The sequence below is a fragment of the Sturnus vulgaris genome, chromosome 2 (genome assembly GCF_052056855.1).
Source record: "Sturnus vulgaris isolate bStuVul1 chromosome 2, bStuVul1.hap1, whole genome shotgun sequence".
Lineage (NCBI taxonomy): Eukaryota > Metazoa > Chordata > Aves > Passeriformes > Sturnidae > Sturnus > Sturnus vulgaris.
Window position 1 is genome coordinate 23,815,523 of NC_142244.1, and position 25,387 is coordinate 23,840,909.

Genomic DNA, 25,387 nt, shown 5'->3' on the forward strand with positions numbered 1-25,387 from the left:
AAGCATCTCTACAAAACCTCTGCCAATATCTGAACTTCAAGAGGAATGATATTCTGCTGAGCTGGGTCATGGCTGATATCATGAAGATGAAATTGAGGTACAACAACAGTACATCAAGTAATTTCCCCACCATCAGGAGGGAGTTTTACAGCTGCAGTTAAAGTGAAAAATTCATGTTCTTGGTCCTGTTAGTAAAGTTCATACTGCTTTTACTACAAACAGATTTCCCTTCACCATACTGTACTTTTCTTCTTGCTGACTGCTCAGTGTGACCATCCAAAACCACTCCTATTTGTGTTATTTTTCACACACACCACCCTGAAAAAAATTCAGTATGAAAGTACAGCAGTTTCCTCCAATACAGTTCAACATCCAAACTAAGCAGCAGTAAAATCATATTTACTCAGTGACCGAGGTTTCAAACAGTAAAGTGATTGTTAGAGAGTTATAGACTGAACTATGCACTGAAGACCCCAGAAGAGGTTTCTGGTGACAGCTCTCTCACCTTTACAGTCCTCGAGAACAGGGGGGAAAGGAGGAGTGTATGCACACTTGAAATGGGGGTGATACTTGAATGCAGTCAAGCTTCACAATCACAGTAACCAGAATTTGGCAGACTTGCCTTTGGGAATGAAGTGTGGAGACAGAAAGAAGGGAGCTGGGTACCTGAGCCCAGCCCATGTGTGTGAGAGAGGCTCGTCAGCTACAAGCTGAAGTGGGAGTCAGAGGGAGAGAGAAGCCAGGAGCTCCCTGATGCCAAGTGTGCTCCCACACTGCCAAGCCGAGCAATCCGAAGGCACGGGTGCTAAATGTGGTCTTCTCTTTCCGTGCAAACTCTGACAAACCCTCTACCTTTCTCTATGTCTTTGTTTTCCTGCTTGAATATGAGGTATTCCAATGAAATATGAATATTAACATTTGATTAGTGCTCAGCTACAAAGCTTAATTCCTTAAAGTCTAGGAAAGATCTTTGAAATCCTTGAAAAATGATATAAATATGAATTGTTTTATTTTTATAGCATTACATTAACGACTGTATAGTCGAAGTCGATGAATTAAATAATCTCTGTCTATATTTGCTCATACCTTTATGAAACTGTTACCTTTCCAGCTGCTATTTCTCATGCCTTGTCTCAATCCAGAAATGTCATTTTTGGTAAAGTTTTGCAAAAGCCCATTCAGCTGCTTTTGAGTCATCCAAGTATGTAAAAAACAGCTTCCAGCTGTTAAGTTTTCCATAAGCCTTTTTTTCTCAAACATGCTTGTATAATTATAACACAGCTTTGTTTTAAAACATCAAACTTGACACGCACATAGTCCTGAAAGAGAAGTAGCAGCACCAGCACGTTTGAAACCATTTGGTTTTGGAATACCAAGATTTTTACCACATTAAAATATCTTTATTTTCTTAAATATTCTTCCAGACACTGAGCTGCACATTTCTAACTGTAGACAGCCAATTGCGTAAATGACCAGTAAAAAAATAAAAATTTAAAAAGGCTAAATAAAGATACTATTCTTGCAATCTGTGATTGAGCTGTTGCAGGAAGACAAGGGGACAGTTTTAATTACAGCATATTTGCATTTTGGTATAGAATGGCATCAAACCAGACTGGAGGTGATTCTTCACTTACATTCTGCCTAGATAGAAATGCACTGACCTGATACCAAGCAGTGAAGAATCAGCCATTTCACAGGATCACAGACTGGGTGGGTTGGAAGGAGCCACAATGGATAATCTGGTCCAACCTCCCTGTTGAAGCAGGGTCATCCCAGAGCACACGGAACAGGATTGTGTCCAGATGGGTTTGGAATATCTCCAGTGAGGGAGACTCCACAACCTCTCTGAGCAACCTGTTCCAGTACTCTGTCACCTCCACAATAAAGAAGTTCTTCATCACGTTCAGGTGGAACTTCTGTGCATCAGTTTCTGCCTATTGTCTCTTGTCCCACTGCTTGACACCACTGAGCAGAGCCTGGATCCATCCCCAGACACCCTCCCTTCAGATACTGACAGACATTGCTGAGATCCCCTCTCAGTTGTCTCTTCTGGAGGCTGAACAGGCCCAGCTCCCTCAGCCTTCCCTAAGAGGGATGCTCCAGTCCCTTAATCATCTTTGTCATTCTCTGCTGCACCGGCTCCAGGAGCTCCATATCCCTCCTGTACTGAGGAGCCCAGAACTGCACACAGCACTGCAGATGTGGCCTCGCTAGGGCTGAGTAGAGGATCACCTCCCTCGATCTGGTGGCAGCTCTCTTCTCGGTGCATCCCCGGATCCCATTGGCTTTCTTGGCCACAAGGACATACTGCTGCTCTTATATACCTTTACAAGATTCCCTCTCAGACATCTCTTCCCAAGGTCGAACAGGCCCAGTTACCCCAATCTTTCCACACAAGAGGGATGTTCCAGTCCATTAATCATATTTCCATTCCACTTCATTTAATCTGGAATATTTCAGATTCTGATGTCTTAGGGAAGCAAGTGTTGGTTTTGAAAATACTAATGATGGCTGAAACAGCAGCTGTAGTCTGAGGGATTATTGGATTACATGGGTTTCACTCTCAGAACTGTTTTTTTTTAATACAACAATATAAAGGCATATGCAGCTTTTGTGCCTTGCATGAACTACTGGCCTCAGCATGAACTCTTCTGTCAGACTGGAGGAATTCTTTTTAAAAATTAAAAAATAAAGTCACTGCATGTGTAGTTTTTATATGGGTCTCAACTCTGATGAATTGTATAGACATCAAGAGACTCCATAGTTGTTTCTTTCTCAAAGTAAATAGCAGTATCTCCCGCTCCTGCTTTTCCTGGGACATCTCCTCCTACCATGCAGGTGTGAATCCACAGAAACCACCACTGTCAGTGACACGACAGTGAATCTGAGAAGATAGGCTGACTCATCTGGAAGCAAAAGATACAACTCAGGCAAATGTGCGTATGCGTGCATACACTCTTCCCTACCTTACACTCTGTGCTTCTGTCAGTACACCTATAAATCAGTTGTATGCCCACTGCTTGGAGGGCTTTCCTAAAGGGGTTTCAAACCACATCAAACATAAAAGAGGTGCTCAACAAACAAATGTCACTGGGATACAATTACAGGGAAAAAAACCTCAGGCAGTTCCTCTCTGTTGCCCTGTCTTCTCTCTGTACTGTCTGCCTTGGAAAGCCAAGGGATCAGTAAAGAGACCCTATCGTAAGCAAGGGGCAGAGGCAAGATTGCTCTGGGAACCTTCACTCTAAATTTCCTGAGTTTAGGGAGATTAACATCACAGTCGCCACACCCATTAGTGTACATTGTTGTGCATATAGAACATGGTCTAGGAAAGTGTATTGTTCCTAAAGGAAAAGATACACTATTGGGTAAATAGGTGTCTGTGCACATTTTGGCAGCTCTAAGTGACATAATTCAGTTCCAATCAATGCTACTGGACTTTGAAACCCACCAGTATTACAATGAAGCGGGAAAAATCATAGAAAAAGTCCAAACAAACTCCAAGTTATGCTGTATGCCCTACTATTCTGAGTTTCAGTGTTGAGACAAAAGAAGAATAAGAGTTTGCTATTTGCTAGTTGTTAAAAATCAAGAGATCTGCCAGACACACTCTTTGAGGGCTCTGTCTGTCTGGACCAGGTAGATGCTGAAATACACAAAGCGCTTCACACACAGAGAAAGAAAGATTGTTCATGGACAGTGATGCAGCTTTCTTAATTAAGATTTTCATTACTGATACATACATTAAGGTTTTTCTAATGCAAGTGCCCAAGCACTCTAATGTGCAGGTAGATGCCTCTGATTCTATCTCTAGAAACCCTTTTGCACATCCTTGCAAACATTCACCAACCAAGGTTCAAAATCAGCCCACCTGCCCTTTGCTATAATGACAATGAAAAATAAAAAATGATGTTGTACTTGTCTGCCAGATGAGAACTTAGCTTTTTGCAGTCATGAGAATGAACAGGCTTTTGCAAGGCTGTACTACAGTGTATTGAAACTGATTCTGATCTCACATCTGTTTGATGTTGATGTAACATCAGGAGCTTCAATAGCATGAGTGCAGCAAATGTTGAAGGAAAAGAAATGGAAAAGAAAGGTAGGTAAATGGAAAATGGGATGAAACAAAACATGAGTTTGCCAAAGGTAGTTTGCAGTCAACTAACCAGATAACTTTCTTTGATAAGATAACTGATTATCCAGACAAAGGAAACACAGTAAATTTAATTTATCAGTAGAGCATTTGATACAGTATCACAAGGGAAATTATGAGTGTAGATAAAGATTTGCAAAAGGACTGTAAGGTGAGCAACTGCTTACCTGAAAGGGAGATTGAGCAGTGGTGAAGAAAGAATTATTAGGTAAGGTGAGGGCTGTATTTCCCCAGTTGTTTGGTTAAATAAAATACCTTTTTCTATCTAACAAGATTTTGGTGGAGCAGGTAACATTTCTTTACAAGGCCCCTCAAAGGGAGGGGGCAAATATGAGGAAAAAATGGGGGCATGCTTAACAGCTATAAAAAGATCCATCAGCACCAATAAATTGCTCATTAACAATATTTAGTTCTCATTCACATGTAATGTTCAAGTGTTATTTCTCTCTCAGTTCCTTGGGATGTTCAAGGATGCTACAACTGTCTCAACAGTTTACTTGGACAGTTTACGTAAATATCTAGCTCAGTTTTGTGCTTTTAAAATATTCTTAGGACAGGATGCCCATTCATCTACAAAATCGTGCTGAATGCCTTTGAATTCTGGACCTTGCCTCCCAAGAAAATGCTGCTAAAGTAAGATGTGGAGGAGAAATACTTGGTGATCAGAAGCACTCACAAAAGCATTGGTTCTCTCTGAACACACTACGTGCTTTTCTAGATCCAGTCAGGCTATGACACTTTGTAAATTCCTGCAATAGGAAAAATTGGGCTGCCCACTATCAGAGTGGCAAGGTTGCACTGGCACAAGCTAGAAGGGAAGGTGAAGACATTGCCACAGAAGTCACAGTATCCACGTGAGATTAAATTGCAGGCTCCACAATAAAACATCTGCCAAACTATTTTCAACAAGTTAAGAAAAAACAGGATTTTTGACAATCTTCCCTGAGGCATGTCTCAGTCTGCAAGTATTTGAATGACTAACATTTCTACCTTTCCATTAAAGTTCACTGGAAGAGAAGCTGCATTTTTGTTTTAGTCTTCTGTGGCAGAATTTAAGTATTTAATGTCATGACTGGACCATATTAAGCATGCACAGACATTCACACAAAAAATTTGCCCTAAATCCTAAAATGTAGAAGATTTTTTAAATGCAAAAATTGAAAAACAGTGTCTGAAAACCATCATTATTCAGAGCTGGTTATATGCTGATCATACATTGTAGTTCTCCTTCACAACCTCCAGTGCATATTGCAGAGCATCCACAATGTTACACATTATTTTTTGTCTTTTATGTAGAAGTGGCTTTACTGCAAAAATTGAAAAGCAATTAATCTCTTTACAGACATCCAGGATAAGTGAACATGGACAAATATGAAATTTAAATACAAATTCAGATCCAAATGTTGCAACTGATCCTTACTTAGGTGATTGGGTGAAGCATGAATACTTCTAAATTGCATGCTATTTCAAGTCGGGATTTCAATTTTGTCTTTGAAAATTCAAGCTGTTTAGAGTATGTTTAAGAAGCTAAAACTTTAAAAAACATCATTCTGAAAACTGATACAGCTATTCTATTAAACTTAAAGCTCAGTACAATAGAATGGGAGAGAGCAAGATCTGTTCAGATCCAAAAGCATTTGCTTTTGATAGTGTGCAAAAAATCTAATATTTTGGGCATGCAAACACATGAAATGACAATATTAGCTGGGGGGCTGAATTTGTGAACCATATGCAGCATGGTATTATCCAATATGATGGAAAGCTTCAGCAGCGAACAAGAACTTTATAGGAAATAATCATTATTTCTCAATACACTGCGATCTTTTATGTCTAAGAGTTCCCATTCCCACCAAGAGACAAAACAGCCTTCATGAAGTATGGCCTGAAGACTACTCACATATGTTTTGACGTCTGCACCTGTGTAATGGCACACAGAAGAGCTACACGGCAGATGATTTGCTTCTTTTTTAAGTGGGTGTGTCAGAGAGGAAAAGGAGATACAGGAAATCCTCTTACAAGCTCATTTTCCATTGTGGTGTCTCACCTGCCTGAGTATTCATATCTTGGTGCCAGCTTCAATAGACAAATCTACGATGTCTTGATCAAAAGGTGACTTTTGGAAAACATCCCATTTCTGGATATTGTGTTTTATAACAACCACTCCTCCAGCACAACGTGTTCTTGGTACTGTATCTAGCTTATACATTTGATGGAGACAGATACACAACATGATGCTGAAGCAGGATACATCAAAGAGGATTTCTGCACTAGGAGAAAGACTCATAATAAACCTTGGAAAAGAAAAAGACATTTGGTGATATAGCTGTAGAACAGCAATGTGCTTGCCAAAGTTGGAAGATAATTTACCATAACTACAAAGGGAATATTCTGAAGAACTCTGCCACACTCTGTAGTTGTTACCATTTTGCACAGCGATTTCAACCTTATAAACTGGTCTGTCTTAATATTTTGATGATTGGCGTAAGAAATGCTGCCACTGCTTCAGAAAGGTGGTCTTTTCCATCCAAATATATTAAATTATGCCAGTGTGGGGTAAGCATTGAACAACTCCATTTTCTCTCTTTTTTTTTCTAGTTAAATCTAAAATATTATGCTCCTACAACTGTCTAGTTAAAGTGCCTTTTTCTTCTGTTGTATTCTGTAATATTTTTAAAAAAGCTAACACTCAATACATTATATTACACTAAGTAAATGAAAATAGCTCAGAACAAGGAGATTGCTAGTATGCATAACGGCAGAAAGGTGTGACATTTTCAGCTGTCATGCTGGCCAATCTTGAGCTCAATCTCATCCAGCATCAGCGTAGGTACTGTAGGTTGCACACATGCCTCTATTGTAATCCACACATCAACTTCACAGCAATGTGCAGCCTTTATTACTTGCTAAACAATTTGAACGTCAAGACTTAAACTAATGCTTGAATGAAAAACTGGGACCAAATTTTGATTCTTTTTGTAAATCTGGCTACATCTTGAGTTTTCTGCATATTTGGTCAATTGTTATGACAGGTATTTTAAAACAAACGTGTGAACTTTGACTGATTTGTTTTAAATAATGAGGTTTTTTTTCCCATGCACATCTATTGCTTAAGTTCATTTGATGGCTACATCTTCAGATAAAGAATAAAGCTTAAAATTGTGTCACTGCTCAAGAACATTCATCCCAAGGTGTACTCTCAGTTATATGGTTTCATTTCTATAAATATACCAGAGTAGAATTTCAGTTCTGCTGTCATTTTGAGGCTGTTTCACCATTCCTCTCATTTGCCTCCGCCCATGTTGTTTTCTTTTTTGGAACATTCCCTTCCTTCATGAGACATATAATAGCTGGGGAAAAAATATTCCTTTCCGGTCTCAGATTACTGTTTAGGTGACCATTCGCTTCCTGAACCTCCTTATTTTCAGAAGGAGACCAACCGATTCTTCTGGATAATTTGCGTGTCTATTTATTACATTAATTATGATAAGTCTTGAAAAATGCTAACTCTTGAAAGCTGTTGTAAACGTAAGGCTTATTGAAGTAGACTTTATTGGCATTTTGAAAATGTTCATTTCTGATTAATGAATAAGCTTGACCTGGAGGTTATCCTCTTCTCTAGTAAGGGAGAGCTTCTTAAGAAACCTGAGAAAAGATGCCTTCTCCCTGTTCCTGATGTAGCAATCACTGTTGTTGTTCCTCATTCGCAAAACAACACTAAGCACAGAACCAGACAAAGGGATTCAGAGGGGGCTAATGAGTTGCTATTTCATGATAATGGTTCAGAGTGGTAACAGACGACAGTTTGGTGGGGAACAAGTACCAAAGCAGGGACATATACATAGATATCAAAGAGCATCATCATGTCTGATAAAGTCAATAAGGATTCTCAGAAGCTGTCTACTGGTAGGCTGGAATACTGCCGGGTGTCTTTTGACATACAAATCACTGACCATATGATGGATGGTTCTCATAACTATGATGAGATCAGTAAGATGCCTCTCAGCTTCCCTTGGGTCATCATTACTTGACCAAATACATCTTCATGAAGTTGGGGAATAAATGGTACTTTTCTGCACTTTTTTCCTTATTTTCTTTTTTCTTTCTCTCTTTTTTTTTTTTAACCGTTTTTAAACTAGCATGTCAACTACCAAGAATTAGCATCAGTGCTAAGTCTGATAGGAATGATGCTGGAGCTCAGTACAATCTGGTTACACCAGAAATCTATTTAAACAAGATGGACAGATATCCACGGAATTAGGTTAACATGTCCTGCAACTTCCTTGTATCTGGATAACTTTGGTCTGCTACTGATTTGCACTTACCAACGCTAATTGCAGGTAATTTTTCAATATTGTATGGGTTCCATCTGAACAAGTAGTTCTCTGGAAGTAAAAGAATTGTAAGAAGTGTCCTGCTATAGCTATTTATCCTAGTGTAGCTATCTCTCCTACTGTAAAGCACCTCAGTAATGTCAATACCGCTACAGGCTGGTTGGAAGACTTCTTCCATGAAAATAATGGTTTTGACAAAGAATCCCAGTGTCTCTCAAAGTCCTGAGGATATTCAAGGGGAGCAGAGATTAACTGTATTCTTCTTCAGTGGGAATATAGTCTGGGGGAGAGATCTATGAAATCCTTCCACCTTCAAAACCCTGATGCCATATAATTAAGCAGACATGTGTGAAACATCTGGGAGAAGGATGATGACTGAATCATCAGCAAGCTGTGGGAAGGGATATGAAAAGAGATCCCAGTGCTGGACACTGAGACAGAGGGCAGAACAAATCAGTTATCTAGATCAGAAACATGCTTGTACATGTACAGGTACATTAAGAGCTTCTAAGGCGAAAATGTCCCATTTACTTTTTTTCTGTTACCAAAAAGAACCCAGACTATCAACGGCCCAAAGGACCTGCCTTCCAGAAGAAAAGGGGAGAGCCAGTACAGGACTAGACATGCCTGAAATATAGTAGGTCTCCTACAGAGCTTGCTAATTTAGGAATGGAGGAGCATCAAGAAGCCCTTCTTGGCCGTGGAATAAGCCTGACTTAAAGAAGCAAGTGAACATGGGATTCTAATCTCACATGTCAAAAAACAAAGGCAGACAGATGGAAAGCCACAAATGCATTGTCACACAGCAAAGCACTGTCGAAGAGGTATTTCAGCTTCAAGTTTCCACATGCCTACCTATCATAAAGCCAGCTTGCTGCTACCACCTAACTGCCTTGCCCTGCAGAGGTAGAACAACACTAAACTGGTGCATTGTGCAAATGTTGAAGGCACATGGTGTCTGCCACAGACATAAATGGTTTTGCCACTGCTGTGAGAAGCCTTAACACAAGCAGTGTTAACACTTCCCCTCCCTGAGTATCATTAATGCTTTTTATTGATATTATGAAGTCCTGCAACAAAAGTAATAGGATTTGTCAGAGGCTGTTATAAACTGCCCCTGCCGGATAAATACATAATACATGATGCCAAAGGTCCGATGGGCCTCTAATCAATTGCCTTTCTGAGTCAGATAAATGCCACATTAGGCATAAGCCATGTTGCATTCTGTGGGTGCCTATGCTCCCCTCATCTCGCAGGCCTGACACCGCCACAGGCAGCTATAGACATCCATAAGCTCCTACTTATTTGTAGCAAATATATCAGAGCAAAACCGGAGCAGCATGTTGTAAATTACAGATTTGGGACACATTATAATGAAAGGCAAAGGAGCAGGGAAAGAAATATGGAGACACCATAGGCATGATAGGTCAACTCAAATATGTCTCCTTGAGAGCTGGTATTGTCATATCATGTTTTGCAGCCGCTGCAGCAAATCTCATCTTTTTGCCCACAGGGTAGGGGAGAAGGCATCGTGCCAATTTCTTCTGCACTGCAAAAGTAGTGGGTCAACTTTAAATGTTAAAGCCACATATTTTAGGTCTAGTATCAGGAAAAGAACGCTCTTTCATAGTTTCAGCAAGTACCTTGAAACAATTATGAATGTCCATTTGCACTTTTGCATCCCTTTCAAGAAATTCCAACAATCAAAACACAACTTGAACATAAGTTTACAGAGTTGCAGGTTTAATTCCTCTCCCAAATACGAAAGAGCTATTTCTCTTACTGCACTTTTTTTTTTTTTTAATTCCAGGCAGCACTTTAACAGTCATCTACTTTTCTCTCTGAACAGGTAGGAGACATGAATTTAAATTGCAAAGTGGAGATCTGAAGCAACACAAAGTCCAGGTGTATTTGGACATAGAGTTCTAAACCTAAATTTAAAAGGCCTCATTATTTTTGGCATTCACTAAATAGCTTCAGCTTGGACATCCCAAAACAGTGGCTTAAAATGCTGGTGGACATTCGGAAAACTTTGGTCTTTACTTAACTATAGTAAATATTATGAAGTGGTAGTGCTATATTTCCCTTTATATTTCAACAAGAAGAGTCATTGTTTCAAAAGCACTAGATTTCACTGCCAATATGTATGAAGGAATCCCAGAAAAATGTAAGTTTTTGTACCAAATATGCAAAATCATCGTGTGTCAGAACCTGACAAAATTAAAACTCAAATGATAGCAAACACTCCCAAAGGCTTCATCCCTTATTCCCCCCAAAGAGGAAAAAAAGAAAACTTAAAAATTAAATTAATTCTTCCTGTTCTGGGTCTTGAAAACACAATTATCTGGAAAAACGTAGTATTTTCTTCAGTTAAAAAGGTCAGCAAATCACCAAACTACATGGCAGCAGCCAAACTCAAGTGAATATGACTAGGTGAGAAAAGAACTCTGCATAACAACTTCCAAAGAAATCGCTGACAAATTTTTAATCCTGATATTGTGGCATGTCAATAAGAATACAGCACATTTAATCTACTCAGATAAGAAGAGCAGCTCAGAGAGCAGCCAGGACTGGGTAGGGAAGGCTCCCACACCACAGGTTCAAACTTCAGCATGGATAGGTTACAATGCTAGTTGCTTTGCACTTGCACAGCATGGAATACTTTATATTTCATTCTGAACTAGAACACAACATAATGTCCATCAGAACATGTATATCCCCATATATAAACAGAAATCTTCCATATTGTCATCCAGAAATGCACATATAGATTTCAGATCGATCAATCAATCAATCAATCAATCAATCGCACAATGTCACTGAACTACAATCTGGGTCCCATCAGATGACACTGCATTAAAATCTTGGACTGCACTAGAATAAAAATTCAGTATTGAGTCTTGTGGCCATGGGAAGCAACAGGGGCCCCAGGCTGACTCTGACGGAATTCGAAGAAAAGGCACAACTTACAAATGTACAAAATGTTACAAATACTTACACAAGAGACAAGGAAAGACTCCTCTGGAGAAAGGCCACAAGCTGATTGTGAGTAATCTGAGAAGAGAAAAAGAAAAAAGGAAATCAAATTGTTAATAAACACACTAAATGATACCAACATAACAGTATAAAACAGGGATGAAGGAGACTTACATAAGGTGACAGTTCCCACAGGAGAGGAAAAGAAATGTTTTAAATTTACAAACAAAATAGATCTTGGGTCAGGTAGACCCCAGAACTATGTAGCTGAGAAAACTGGTAATCGCTGAGAAACTTTACAGTCCTGGGGTAATTCCAGGCCACCAGAGACTAAATATGCTCTGGTGGCTGTTCAACAGTCTCCATGAAATAGGCTTGTGGCTCCTATGGACAAATGCTCTTATCACAAAAGCTAGATTTGAACTGCATCTTTCTTAGCAGTCACGCCAGATGATACAGGACTCCGAAACAGAACTCGCCTTCTTGATCCTGACCTTCACAGAAGAGAGGTTAGGCTTATTATTAGGGCTGAGAATGCTCACATTACAGCTGATAGCTGCACAGAAAAAATGTGTTTTCTTAGTTCCTTCTGTCAACACAGTATCTTTTGGACTTGATTGATTTGTTACCCTGAGATCCTCAAGAAAAAAATGACTGCATGAAAGTGGAATGGCTAAAGGTTTGCAAACTTCTGATAGACTACAGGTCTACTATGGAGTATCTAAGCTTTATTGCCAACATGTTTATTTCCATATTTATTTCCAAAACATAATAACCTGGGATGAAGCAATAAACAAAATTAATCAAAGCCTGATGCTCTGAATTGTAACAAGAAGACACACTCCTGTTGGACACAGAAAACAAAAGCAGATGCTCCCCAAATGTTCAAAGCTACAAATCAGTCCTGTCTCCCGTTCCCTTTGCCAAGCTGAAAAAAATTGGGTAGTCAGGCCAGACAGTGCTCTCCAGAAGATTTTTATCAGGGGACCAGGAGCAAGCACAGTGGGAAACGACCATAGGAACCATGTAGTATACTCCATTACTTAAGACATGGCTCTCAACTTCTGCTTCCTGTCTAGTTACAGGGAGAGATTAGCTCTCTCATTCCTCAAAGCAATTAAAAAAACTCAGAGAAATATAAACCTGAGTTAAGAGAGTGAAGGGAAAGAGAAGAGCTGTCACAGGGGTGAGAGGGAAGGCAGGCAGAAAATCTGTTCAGAGTTGTAGCTACTATTTGTGGGAATTAGGGTTTTGGTAGAGGAGAATGTGAGAGAAAGTATGTGTACAAATCCAGTGTTTGGCTTGCAAGAGAGGTGAAAGAAGTTCAGCAAAGAGAGAGACAATACTAAAAACTGGAGGGCAGGAAACAAGATGCTTGTAACATCTTTTGGACAGGCCACACAGAGAGGTACTTTTAACAGCAAATTTCTCTTTAAAGGAGCTGACTTCTCCCCTATGTAAGGGAGATTTGCATGAGACAGAAGACAGAATGGATTCTGCCCAGATTGAATAGCTGAAATGACATCAAATGAAAGGAAGGGCAGGATCAAGCTGGTGGAGAGAAGGTCACTATCTTGCTTTACAGAATCCATTAGTCTAATGAACTGTAATAGGGAAGTTCTCCTGGTGGAGAAAAATCTCCTTTCCTAAGCACGTACCCCTTATTTTCCTCTTGCATTTCTCCTGAAGACTTAACCATGGAAGTCTATGGACTCATCTGTAATAGATGATAGTGAAGTACTGTTAGGGACTGGTAGCTGGGGAGTATTTCTTTCAGAGTTTTGGGCAGATGGGACAGTGAGCTACAAACCAGGGAAGAACCTGAGACAAGAAGAGGTCTGACCCAAAGAATGTGCCTTGGAGTACCAGAGTTAAAAAAAAAAAAAAAAAAAAAAAAGCAAAAAAAAAGCAGGAGGCATCCAGTATGGGGAAAAAAAAACCACATAATGGAAAATTTTAGGCTGAGTTAGAGTTTGGCTCTGCTATAAGCAACATAAAACAAGGTTTCTTAAGGGAAAGCATCAAGTAATTTTGACAACATGGATGCCAAAGAATTCTACAAATTATGGCCTGAGATTCTGGAGGTGCTGAGTAATGACTTACACCAACATTACCAACAAATTTGCTCTAAGAAGTGAACAAGATTGTCCTGTCCAATTAAAACTGTAGGGTAATTATAGGCAGGCACAATATTCTAGAAGCTGCATACTAGAATCTGGCAAAATCACCAGAACTGAAACACTGTACTGTTAAAAATTGCAATTGGTCTGGACACTTGATTACTAGTTTTGTTCAAAAGAAAATATATGAAAACAAAACTTTCCCTGTAAAGTACTGGAAAAACAAGATGTGTCTGAGGAAGCTATGATTCATTCCAGGTTAGATAACTGCAGAACACATATGCGAGAGAGAAATGGGCCAAATCCTGTTCTCACTGCCCTGTGCAATTATGCTGACTTAATTGAAACCATGAGCAGAACCTGAACCATTAAAATACTGGGGTGAAACTTCTTATCATATGGAACTGTTGGTCAATAGAGACATTTAACCTAATTACATTAGATTAACACAGTAGACTTCTTCAAGATATATTATTATATGACAACATAAGAAAATGAAGTTGAAGAAAGCTGACCATTTTCCCCATGTCTCTATGCTATAAACAGAATGGTTACCTGTCTCTATTTATGTTGCTTGTTTTCAGCCCACTATGGTTCTGTTTGGTGGAATGGACAAATGGAATCCACTAATTTTTTAAAATATTGAATTCCTAGTATTAATTAATCATTATTACTTGGAAGACATTATTATCTTGGCCATTGAACAGAATAGCCAAGGGCTAATCTTAAACCTGTCCTTGCTTCATTGTGATCAGATTCTTCCCCTTTTCTCTTTCTTTGCTACATGAATAAATTCCATTTAAATCACACACTAAGAGACAAACAAGGTCAACATGTTGGAATGCTATTTAGGAATCTAGTCCCCTGGAGTTTAATGAGAATAAAGTTTCTAAACACCAAAGAATTTCTATTTATGGGAAGTTAAGATGGTGAAAACCAGTGGTATGAGTTACATTATATAAGCAGATAATAGATTTATGAGGCTAACTACTATTTTCAAAAGTGACTGAGGCATTCATGTTGAAATCCATTGGAAGCCAGTAAAATTTACCTTTGTTAGCTTAAGCATTGCTTCCTTTCGACAACACTAACAACTTAGGTGCCGAAGTAATTTCTGCAATTGGCATTCAGCTGCTCCTTACACCTTATTCACTAAGTGGCTTGAGTTAACCTGCTTCAAGTACCTTCTTAGCAGTAAATTGGGACAGCGATTCTCCTCCATTTTTGCAAAGTGATTTAGGATCTCTATGATGTAATGTAGTACACCAAGGTAAGCAATGTTAGTCCTTTAGCCCTAGACTGGGAAGAAGCAGGCTTGAAGGACTGAAGACAAATTTAGGTAATCCTAACATGACTGTTCTTGCCTCAAAGCTTTTTCACCCTTTACTGATACAGAACCAGTGAGGGGCATAGCTTCATCATGTATATATATATATATGTATATATATATATGTATCATGTATATATATTCATATACTCAGTAAATTGGATCTAAGATCCAGAGTTTTGCTTCTCCTTCTCTTCTGGGTGCACTGCACCTGCTCAGTATGAAAATTAAAATTTAATTCCAGTGGAAGATAAAGAAAAAAATTTACTAGAGAATTCCTCAGTTCAGAGGGGGCCAAATGGAACCAGTGCCATGCTGGGGGGAAAGAGCAGACTGGGCTGAAATTCAGTGGCGCCCTTTATATAATCTGAGGGGGCAAAGAGACTGCACTGCATCTCTGGCACAGCAGAGACAGATTACAGCAAAATTAAATTGAGGATTTTAGTGGATATAATTTTTGCTTTTATATATTAATGAATAACAATAATACACGATTCTAAACTGAATACCAGGTTTGACATTTAATCTGAGCGCTTATACCATCCATAAATGTTCATAAACGTCACATGACCCCTACCCTTTGATTGAATTACAATCTAGTATGCAATTTAGGAAACACAGATTAATCTACATAGATTTATATTTCTGCAGGTTATACAGTTATTTGTTGATTTATACCCTTTCCCCCTAAGTGTCTTTTCCATCGAGAATCCAGGAACATACATGCAAATCTTTAATAAGAGAGCAGCTCAAAATCTGGTGACTAGCAGCAGATGGAAACTTGGTTCAGTGAAATCTATACTAATTATCATCTGCTTTTTGAAGTTACCTCTGCTAATGGCCAGCAAAATCTTAGTCCCTGTGATATCTTCTATTACCTTCACATTACTTGTTACTACAGCCAGCAATCACCTAACATGTTTCTTGGCAATGCTGTGCAATTAAATCACCTTTCAATCAGCTGCTGAGCAATCCAGAGATGGAAACTGCTTTAATATTAGGAGTTAATTACAAGAATGCAGAGGAAGGCAGTCAAATGTTATGTTAGCATACCAGAAATATGACAACATCTTAGCCACAGATATCACACGTGAGGTAAGGGGCCACATCAGGAAAAGCAACGTGGCAACGTAGAGAGGAAAATGACCTTCAAGTTCTCCCTTTCATTTTTTCCTCCCTGTGGTCATGCTACTGGAAGTGTCCATCTCCTTTAGCAGTCAAAATATCTGGAATTTTAGGGACCTGCATTAACAGGCTTCACTGCACAATGGTGTCTGTTTGGGGACTGGTAATGACACCTGCTCAAGCAGTGTGTCACAGCACAGACTGGTCCAAAAGGCACACCAGAGAAAACCAGTCCAGCAGATCTTAACCCGAGCACAGGCCCAATTCTGCTCCTTTTGATATCAAGCAAGTCTTTGCAAAGGGCCAACAGGGCATTCCTCTTCTTCCTCTGCATCTTCACCTCTGTGTGCCTAGCAGAAGAGGAAGCTCCACAGCCCAGCCCTTGTCTTCATGGACTCCTTCATTCACACAAGACTGAGAAGAAGGGCTGGCTACTCTGTTTAATAAGACAGGAAATGAACATCACTCAGTCGAGCTAGTGCTTGGAAAGAGATGAACTGAGGAGATGGTTTTACATCTGACAGCTTACTGCAGGGAGGGAGAAAGCTCATATGGGAGAGGTACACTGCAAATACAGCTTGAGAGCCTGTTATATGGCCATGTTATAAACTCTTAGTTTGCAATACTAAGAGTATCAAAATAAAATGATTGCTAGGAAAGGACAAGAAGCTTTTCTATGTACGTTAGAATTAACACGTGTCTGTATGCACTGCCAAACATATATGTATTATCGTTATGTATCATGGAAGAATTTGAAAAAAAATCTACTCAACTACAGCTGTATATGCTCTATTTAATGAAATAAACAGCCAAACTGTGTGTCTGTAAAGAATGCAGTGATGACTTGATAACAATTTTGAATCAAAATTTATTGATAATATTTCCATCACTCATTTTCCAAAGACAGAGTTTGTTTAGAAGCTGTAGTCCACCAAAGATAATAGAAAAGGTAAGTGACTGTTTCCTCTCTCAAATTTGAGGAGAGAATGCCTTGCAGACTACCTCAACACATACTGTAAAAGCTCACACAGCTCAAGTTTACATTTTTTTTTCACTAGTGTTTTTAATGTCAGTAGTATATTTAATATCATTGTTAAATTTGGGCTGTTAAGTGTAGTAAAAGGAGACTTTCAAATTTTCTTTTACAATTAGTAATGGTTTAGCCTTGTCTTTTTCACATGAAGAAGTACGTACTGGGAAAAGTAAACTTTAAATGAGCATTGCACATGCACACATCCAAAAAACCTTTTATAAACCAGAAAAAACTTCAAGAACTCACAACTAGAAAGCACTAAAGAAAAATATTAACGGAATAGATTTTTCAGCATACTCTGCTTGCCAGGAAGGCTGGATAACATGTTCTGATAAGACAAAAGAAATCAATCCAAATTCGGACTTTCATGTATACGTAAGCTGATTCAAAAAGACATCAATCTGACTCATTCCACAGGTAACTTGGCCCAAAATTAGTCCTAAGAGCTGTTCTCAGTGAAAAACATGAGACAGATGAAATAAGAACAGTAATCTCTTGCATCTGCAAACTGAACTCTAATTAACATCCATTGGAGGTCTCTTGCTCCCTAAGAAGAACTTCAGTCAAGAAAAGTCTCTATACAAAGCACCTCGGAGGAAAACATCTTTAAAAGAAGAGCAGGCAAGTTCTCTGGAAGCAACAGCACATTATAGCTTCAGCAGCAGTTGCTTTAAGGGGTTCAGGGTGAGGGCAAAGCTAGCAAAAAGTGGGGAAGAAGAAAGGTTAAATATATTCTTGTTTTATAATGTAAATGTAGCATTTTGAGCATGCATCTTGACTTAAAAGATGGCCTGGAACAGTACTACTTTTATCCTCCTGTAACTCTAACCATCTTTGAGGGATTTGTTACAGTAAGTGAAGCCAGGGCATTTTGCTGGCAGGTGCTTGGCCAGCGCAGCCTCCAGCTCAGCCCGCTGGCAGAAGGACGCTGCCTAGGACTGCCCCCCAGAGCCACAACGCTGCCCTGTTCTTGCTGCCCACCACCACAGGTCACTGCTAGGGGACTAATTCTGGGAACAGAATACCTGGGAAGGGGTGGCGCCTGCCAAAATAACTCCCAATACCCACGTCTGACTGCTCAAGGGGGCTGTGCTGCAGGCCAGCTTCACTGCTCTGGTGGCAGCTGCTGCCTGCTCCTAATCTTTCCCAGGCTTCTGATTCCCTTCTCCCTCACTGTGTGGCTGTGTGTGCTCCCATCAAGAGACTGTGAAGGAGCAAAGATGGCACTGGAAAAACAATGGTTGCATTGAGACTGGGTTGTTCCCACCCGACATACAGCCGGGTGTATGTTCAGCCCTGTTCACTCTTGCAAGAGAGAAAAGAGAAGTCAGTGGTTGACCAGTTGAGTTCTCTTTATGGTCCAGAAGCAATCTGGACATTTCCATTTCATAAAATACTTTGTGTTGGTTTCTCTTGGCACCTAGAATTCAGCTTTGAAACCTTAAACAGAAGAAAACAGAAAACATATCTACCTAACTATACAAGGATATATACCTAAAGGATCGGGCTGCCTTTCAGGATCAGATCTTGGAAATTATGTCTTGGCTCTGATTTTACCTGTAGGTGAATTTTGTGTTCTGAGAGAGTGTGGTTGAAGTGGCAGCTCATCTCTTGTGTTACACCATAGCAACATCAAGTCATGCTCTCCTCATTGCAAGGTGGATAAGCAATGAAGCGTCTTTGCTTCCCTGCTTGGAGGTTTGCAGTCCTAGTGCATGGTCCCTGTTCTCTACACCCCCTCAAGTACCTGTCCTGAATTCTGCACTTCCGAAACTGGACTGCAGTTCTCTATCATGAGAAAATACAAACAAATAATACTAAATTATTTAGTTAGATGACACTTGAGTAACCAAAATGTTAAACTGAGAAAGTAAGGTACTAGGAACTAAATGCATCTTTATTAATAATAGCAATTAGAGAAGTTACTATTAATAAGGAGATAGTTGCTATAAAATCTAGTGATACATACAAATAGGCTACTAATGTGAGGAAGTGACCCTGAAAAATGAGTTTAAGTTACTGCTTGGGAGTTTTCTATTGCTAATTATTATTTGCTTTCTGGGTATTAATATTCCTCCATCATGAACTGATAAATCCAGTGGTGTTGTGATCACTTCTCTAAATCGTGTCTTTGGATCATATGTGGTCCCAAGAGCCATGACACTCCACTGTACGTAATTTATTTCCACAGTGACACGTGCTGAATCTCCATAATATTTCTTTCATTTTAACATCTCACTAACATTCAATTTGGGATCTAGGTACTCTGATATATCATTTCCCCCTGATGGCACTGCAGAGCAGAACTAAAGGGCACTGGCTAAGTGTATAAGTACTGCAATATCTGGAGAACAGGTTGGGCTGGAGTGGGGAACACTGCTAAGTCTGAGCTGCAAGGGGACTGGAGGGCTGTGCAGGGATGTGGGGGTCTGCATCATCCATGGCTGGTGGGGCACACAGGTATGAGCAGAGTTCTGGCAAGCCCCAGGCTGGTGTTACACTGGACTTCGAAAATCCAGCTTGCTCTCTTTGGTGAAAGCAGCATGGTTTAGAATTTGACTATGAGGGCGTTTGTTAAATCAGGAGCAAAGTGGCAGCAAGATCATTACGGAAAAGTGTGAGCATGTCAGATCCATTGCCACAATCATTTAAAGGAACTGTCAGGATGTTTTCGTGACTGCCTACCCATAAAGAAATCTCAATATGACTCTATGAAGACCTATAGCAACCTGACAGATACCACAGACAACAGCAGCAAATCCTTGAAAGATAAGACAGCATATGGCTTGTGCTCAATTTTTAAAAATTTGTACTGTATCAAACATGAGCTGTGTTCTTGGGAGAGTACGCAACATTTGGAACAAGACTAAAAGCATTACAGCAGGATTTCACTCGCCTTTAAACGCCTGCAGACACACTGAAGTCACCAGGGTCATGCAGCTGTACTTCAGTATGCAGTGTTAAGCCCTCAGCATCTACAAAGACAGGTTAAGTGTGTGTTTCTTTCAATTTTTCTAGGAGAACCAACTATTTTTTCCTACAAGACCATAATCAATACTTTGGAATTCATCTTTCACCTGTTTCTTCTCACTTTATGCCTATTAAAATAAATCAAAACTACCTTATAAAGCTCCACTAAAATGGCTTCTGGGAACAATACTCTCCATTTCATATTTGGTATGAGAACAGCGTATTCTGGAGCATGCTGTTACTTCTGTGAGGTGTGCCCTGAAAACTGAGTTTCAGGGCAACCAGACTTTTCATTGCTCGTTAATATGGGGATGAGTGGCTGAAGTGTCAAGAATACAGTCTCTTACCACAGAATCTGATCCCTCTTATCAGCAAACATGATATTGTTTTATAGGAACCTGTTTTTAGTTCTAAGTTTTACTGCCAATATATTCAAACCACCTCCCCTTCTTGAATCCTTGTTATATCAATTTAACTTTGATATAACTGCTCCCTCCCTAACCCTCACCACCAAGGTGATGCTGCAGGGAGTTTAACTTGTGCAATAATAGAGCAGCTTAGATGGAATTTTTCACCAACTCTTCTATCTTAACTGGAATATCCATTTGATAATATAGATAGAGGATAAGACAGGGTAGTCAATTGAATCAAATTACTGTAAGATGTAATTGAAGGGAAAAGTCAGACATAATATAAAATAAGTCACACTGCAAGTACCCAACACCTTCTCTAGTAGGATTTAGCTTAGAAGTGACACTTTTGTTCCAGTCCTGAACTTCCTCTCCTGAACAACCAAAACATCTCGGGCTATCTCAGTCTAGTTATTTCATTTGCTGACCCAGTCAACAAACAGAAATAATACTTATAACTGAATTGTGGGATATGTTTCATGAAAGGCTGAATTATTTCTCAGATTTTCCAAACTTCCCAGTTTTCCCTAACACAGTATAGCTTATCCATATCTATACACCTCATCCAGAGAGCAGCTAACATGACTCAAAGTTGTGGAGTTCAATATACATAATCTCAGGAGCTTTATTTTTAAAAAAACCCAAACAAACCCCCAGTGAGCTTTACATCACCTTTTGCTTTTAGGGGTAATTCTCCTTATTCCAAATTCACAGAATGAAAAAAGGAAAGAAAGAAGCGAAAGCTAAACTGATCTTAAAGCTGATCAGTACTAAGGCAGAACTATGAAATGAACTTACTTCTTTTGAAGCCCAGTTGAGAGCCTGTATCACATCAAAGGAGAAGAAAAATCCTCACAGAAACCTGAAAAGCCACCTGCATGCTCCTTTCTGTGAAGAAAATCCCTTCGATTGCTGAAGTCCAAACCAAACAGCAGACACCCAGATTTTACAGTCTCCTAGAGGTGAGACATAGTTTATGCTACTTATCAGCTTTCCTGCAAAGCTAAGTGTCCATTTCACAAAGACAAAACGAAACAACCCCAAGAACTCATCCAAACTCAGTTTACACAGTTCACTGCATCCATTTGGTCCAGAAATGTAAACCCCTCTTTAAGGGTTGGATTTGAATATAATCATTATACCATTTTCCCAGTTATCTAAAAATGCAACAGCTTACCATGACTAAATAGGGGTTTATAGGTGAGCCAGTTTAAGAAGCAGCACAATGAACTGGCTTTATAGTCTAAGAACACATCAGTTCTATAGAGGGGACCCTGTGACTGCAATTATACTCAGGGTTAGTCTGGGAGATGTGTTGGTGGGGAAAGGACTCGGATCCAATGGATATGGTATAGCATGAGAGCAATGCTACCTTTATTTTGCAACCCATTATTTTCATATGAACATGCATCAGAGAGATAAACTATGCCAATTTCTTCATAGCTGACTTGTTACAGGATATTGTTTGAGTCTTCACTAATGACTCCTTGAGGTTGGATATTACTGTGATTAGGAGTTGGGAGGATAGAGGTCTGAGACCTTTCAAAGGAAACATTTTGTTCAGAACTGTTACAAGAAAATAAAGTCAGCATTACAGTAAGTTTAACAACCCAACCAGGATAATGGTCTGTTCATGTAGACAGTGCTTTTGCTATTTTAAATGAGGAAGATAAAGTTCCTATAAGATGGGAAGCTGAGATATACAGCTATTCAGTCTGGGGGATCAGAAATCTATCAGCTTGAGAAATACGAGTATCTGTGGAAATGCCTGGACAAGGAAGGAAGGCGAAGTTATCAGCAGTTGCAAAAAATAAATATTCCTTTTTGTTTGTGGCACAGATAGATGAATTAATGAATCTGAGATGCTAAAGCATGCTGTAGGCAATGCTATTCTGCACGGACAACTATCCTAGAAAGTCTGCTGGTTGTACTCATGACCAAGGTCGGCATCTAATGTTCTACCGGCTTTACTGAGAGTGAAATAAAGAAGTAGCTCTACGCCACGTTCATTTTTAGCAAAGGCAGATAAAAAGCATTCCTTGAAGACAAACACAGGTTTTGCGGGATCTGATTCCCCTCCAGGCTCCTATCTGCTTTAGCCACAAAACCTTAAGTTTCCTTATTGCCAAAAATTGATATTAAAATAGCTGACTTAGAAAGTATGCTGTGAGAGAATGCACTTCAAAATAAAGCATCCTTTTCTTTTATTAACAGCTCTATCATTTATCAGCTCCAGCTTTAATCACCAGCATCTAGCACTTGCCAGTATGGCAGGATCAGAACTACCAGGGTTTGTCCAGACCCCTTTAAAACCTCCAATAGTGCAAGGTATCTGGCAGAGGTATCACCAGACTGTGGTGAACCTTCACAGGAGGATTTTGAGTAAACCACGAATTTGAGAAAAACGAGAGAGTTTTGTTATTCAAAGCACTCAACTATTTCCATTTCAGTGCTATTGGAACGGTAAAAAATACTGAGAAATGTCTTAGGTGTTCAGAGCTTTTTAATGCAAAGATACCCACCTACCTACACACTTTAAAAGCTAAGACTATGTCTCTGTCCTAAAAGAGCCTTAAAGAAAATTTAAGGACTACACCACTGAGAAGATTAATCTACTAACAGAGCTACACAGAAAATGTCTGTGTTCCCTCAAAATGTGTTTTCCTGGGGACAGGTTTAGTGATAAGACCTAACATGTAACCCGAGAGATGATCACTGTTTCCTAGCTTCAAAGAAGGGAAAACCATGTGAGTGAACGACTTCCCCCATGTGCACCACACAGACGTGATCACTGGGAAGGGTTTAATGGAATCAGCTTGTCAAAATGATGAAGCTGAAAAAGCTTTTACAGATTGTGTTCATGACAAAACCTTTAGCATAACGTATATAGTGCAGAGTGGTTTTTGTAATGGCAAAAAGGAAGGAATATAATTAATTTAGACACTAAGTGTAAGGTTCTGCTGAAAATCTCCATGGGATAAATTGCAGAAATACAGCCTTGACCAGACAAATGGGGCCAAGCAAGTCCCAGTTCTTGTTAGAAGTTATCGAAAGTGCCATTGAGTTTTTAAAGTCTGTTATCTCCGGTAGATGATAAGGAAAGGGTTGGGCTGTTTTCTTCAGAACTACAAACATCTGGCTACAGTCTTGCTGGGGCATATACATGATTGGAATCGAAAATGAGCTCTTTGAAAAGTGCTTCTTAAAGGGACCCTATTCATACACAGTACTTTCTCCCCAAATCTTTTATGGGAAAAAAGCTCATTACGGTCACACAGACAAATGCTGTATAATCTTTCACCCTGTCCACTAGCAACGTGTTCAATCCAATTTACAGCACTTCCCGCTATTCTACTTCTGGACTCCCCACACAGCTCTCCTAAATGCATACCCATCCTGACCCACTGCTCCCCACCTGCTGCTCTTTCAATTTCAGGCTTCCCTGGAGCACTGACTGCCATTCATGCCTAATAGCAAGGTGGAGCAACTTGATTATACAACTCTGAAAAGTGAAATTTCTGAGCCTTTTTTAGACACAGAAGCACCATAATTAAGACACGTATTCCTGTATGTTGTAATGCTCTGGATAGGGATGAGAATGGCCTTCACTTCAGGAAATGTCATTTTGTACCCATGACAATATATTCATCTGAAAAACAAAACTTTCTCATTGAAGTTCCTTTAAACTCTTTCTCAACTTGCTGACAGATCTATCCTTTCTCTTTGCATCCATGTCAGCACTAAGAGAAGTAAGAGCTGGCAATTAGTAGAGAGAAATTTTCAATGATTCATTTACCTGCCAAATTCATACCCTTATCTGCCTTTGGAAGGTCCACATGTAGATTGCAATTTTTTTCCAATAAAACCTATTTTTTAATCTACCTTGGGCAATGCTGCTCACTAAGCACACACAATCTACTTCAAGTATTTGACATATGGAGCAGGGATACATAGGTGACATCAAGCAATGCAATGGACCATGTCACACAACTGATTCACAGCATTGTTTTGCATCCTGACATCATTAATGTTAAACCTTGACCCCTAAAGCCATGTACTCAAGCTCATGCTTAAATTCAAATGTGTGAATGAAATGGGATTCAAGGATGTAATTAAAATTAAAATTCAACTTCTACTTCAGGATCCATTTAACAGAAATGGACTTATGCATATGTTTAAATGGTCTGCCTTGCAGCCATCTATTGAGCTGAAGTAAGAATGGGGAAGAAGAGATGAAGAAATCATTGTGAGTCAGGTATACTCAGGATTAGAGAGGAAAAAATGCTGCTATGAAATTATAAAAGATGGTGATTTCTTTTAGAAGACAAAAAGCATTTTTTATGCAATTCCAGATTTCCCGATACTCTATAGCTTCCTGATTAGGGATGCAGTTCGATTTTCTCCCACTGTTTTTTCCTTAAGAGAGTCCATCACCACTTGGAGAAGGTCAAGCCAACTCCTGGGCTGATTCCTTTACCTTCACAAGGGAGGTGAGAAGCATGTGCAAAAAGCAATCTCTCACAGCACTTACCACTTACAGGGTGAGTACAAAAGTGAGCTGATAGTTCCCTACCTGAAAGTGTATAACATCTTTTCAAGCCTGTCTGCTTGAATGTTTGGGCAAAGCAAACACACAAAGGGTGTAACTGGAGCCCGAGCAAACTCATTTGGAAAAGTAAGCGAATACTCCTGGACTTTTTGCCTGAACATGTATTAATGTCCACACAGTTGTTCTTTTATTAAGTATAAGTGGTCTTTCTGGTTGACACTGAGAACCAGAGCATCAGTCTCATGCCAAGGAAATATGCACATCTGCCAGCTTCCCTCATCTGTCAATATGCCTGTGCCTAGGGTAGGAGCAGGAGTGAATTAGAAGGACTGAGCAGGACCAACAATAGGGCTTGCCTCAAAGGTAGTATTTCCCTGTCTCTCTGAAATGCAG

General features: G+C 39.5%; 1 protein-coding gene across 34 annotated transcripts in view; it reads right to left on the reverse strand.

The window, feature by feature from the left end:
- Positions 1–25,387, reverse strand: part of ZBTB20 (zinc finger and BTB domain containing 20) — a 504,648-nt gene that overhangs the window by 135,404 nt on the left and 343,857 nt on the right. For all 34 annotated transcript variants that reach the window (XM_088158952.1, XM_088158933.1, XM_088158947.1 and 31 more), the window contains one exon: positions 11,483–11,538. The gene's annotated coding sequence lies outside the window, so the exon portion shown is untranslated. The remainder of the gene's footprint in view (positions 1–11,482; positions 11,539–25,387) is intronic.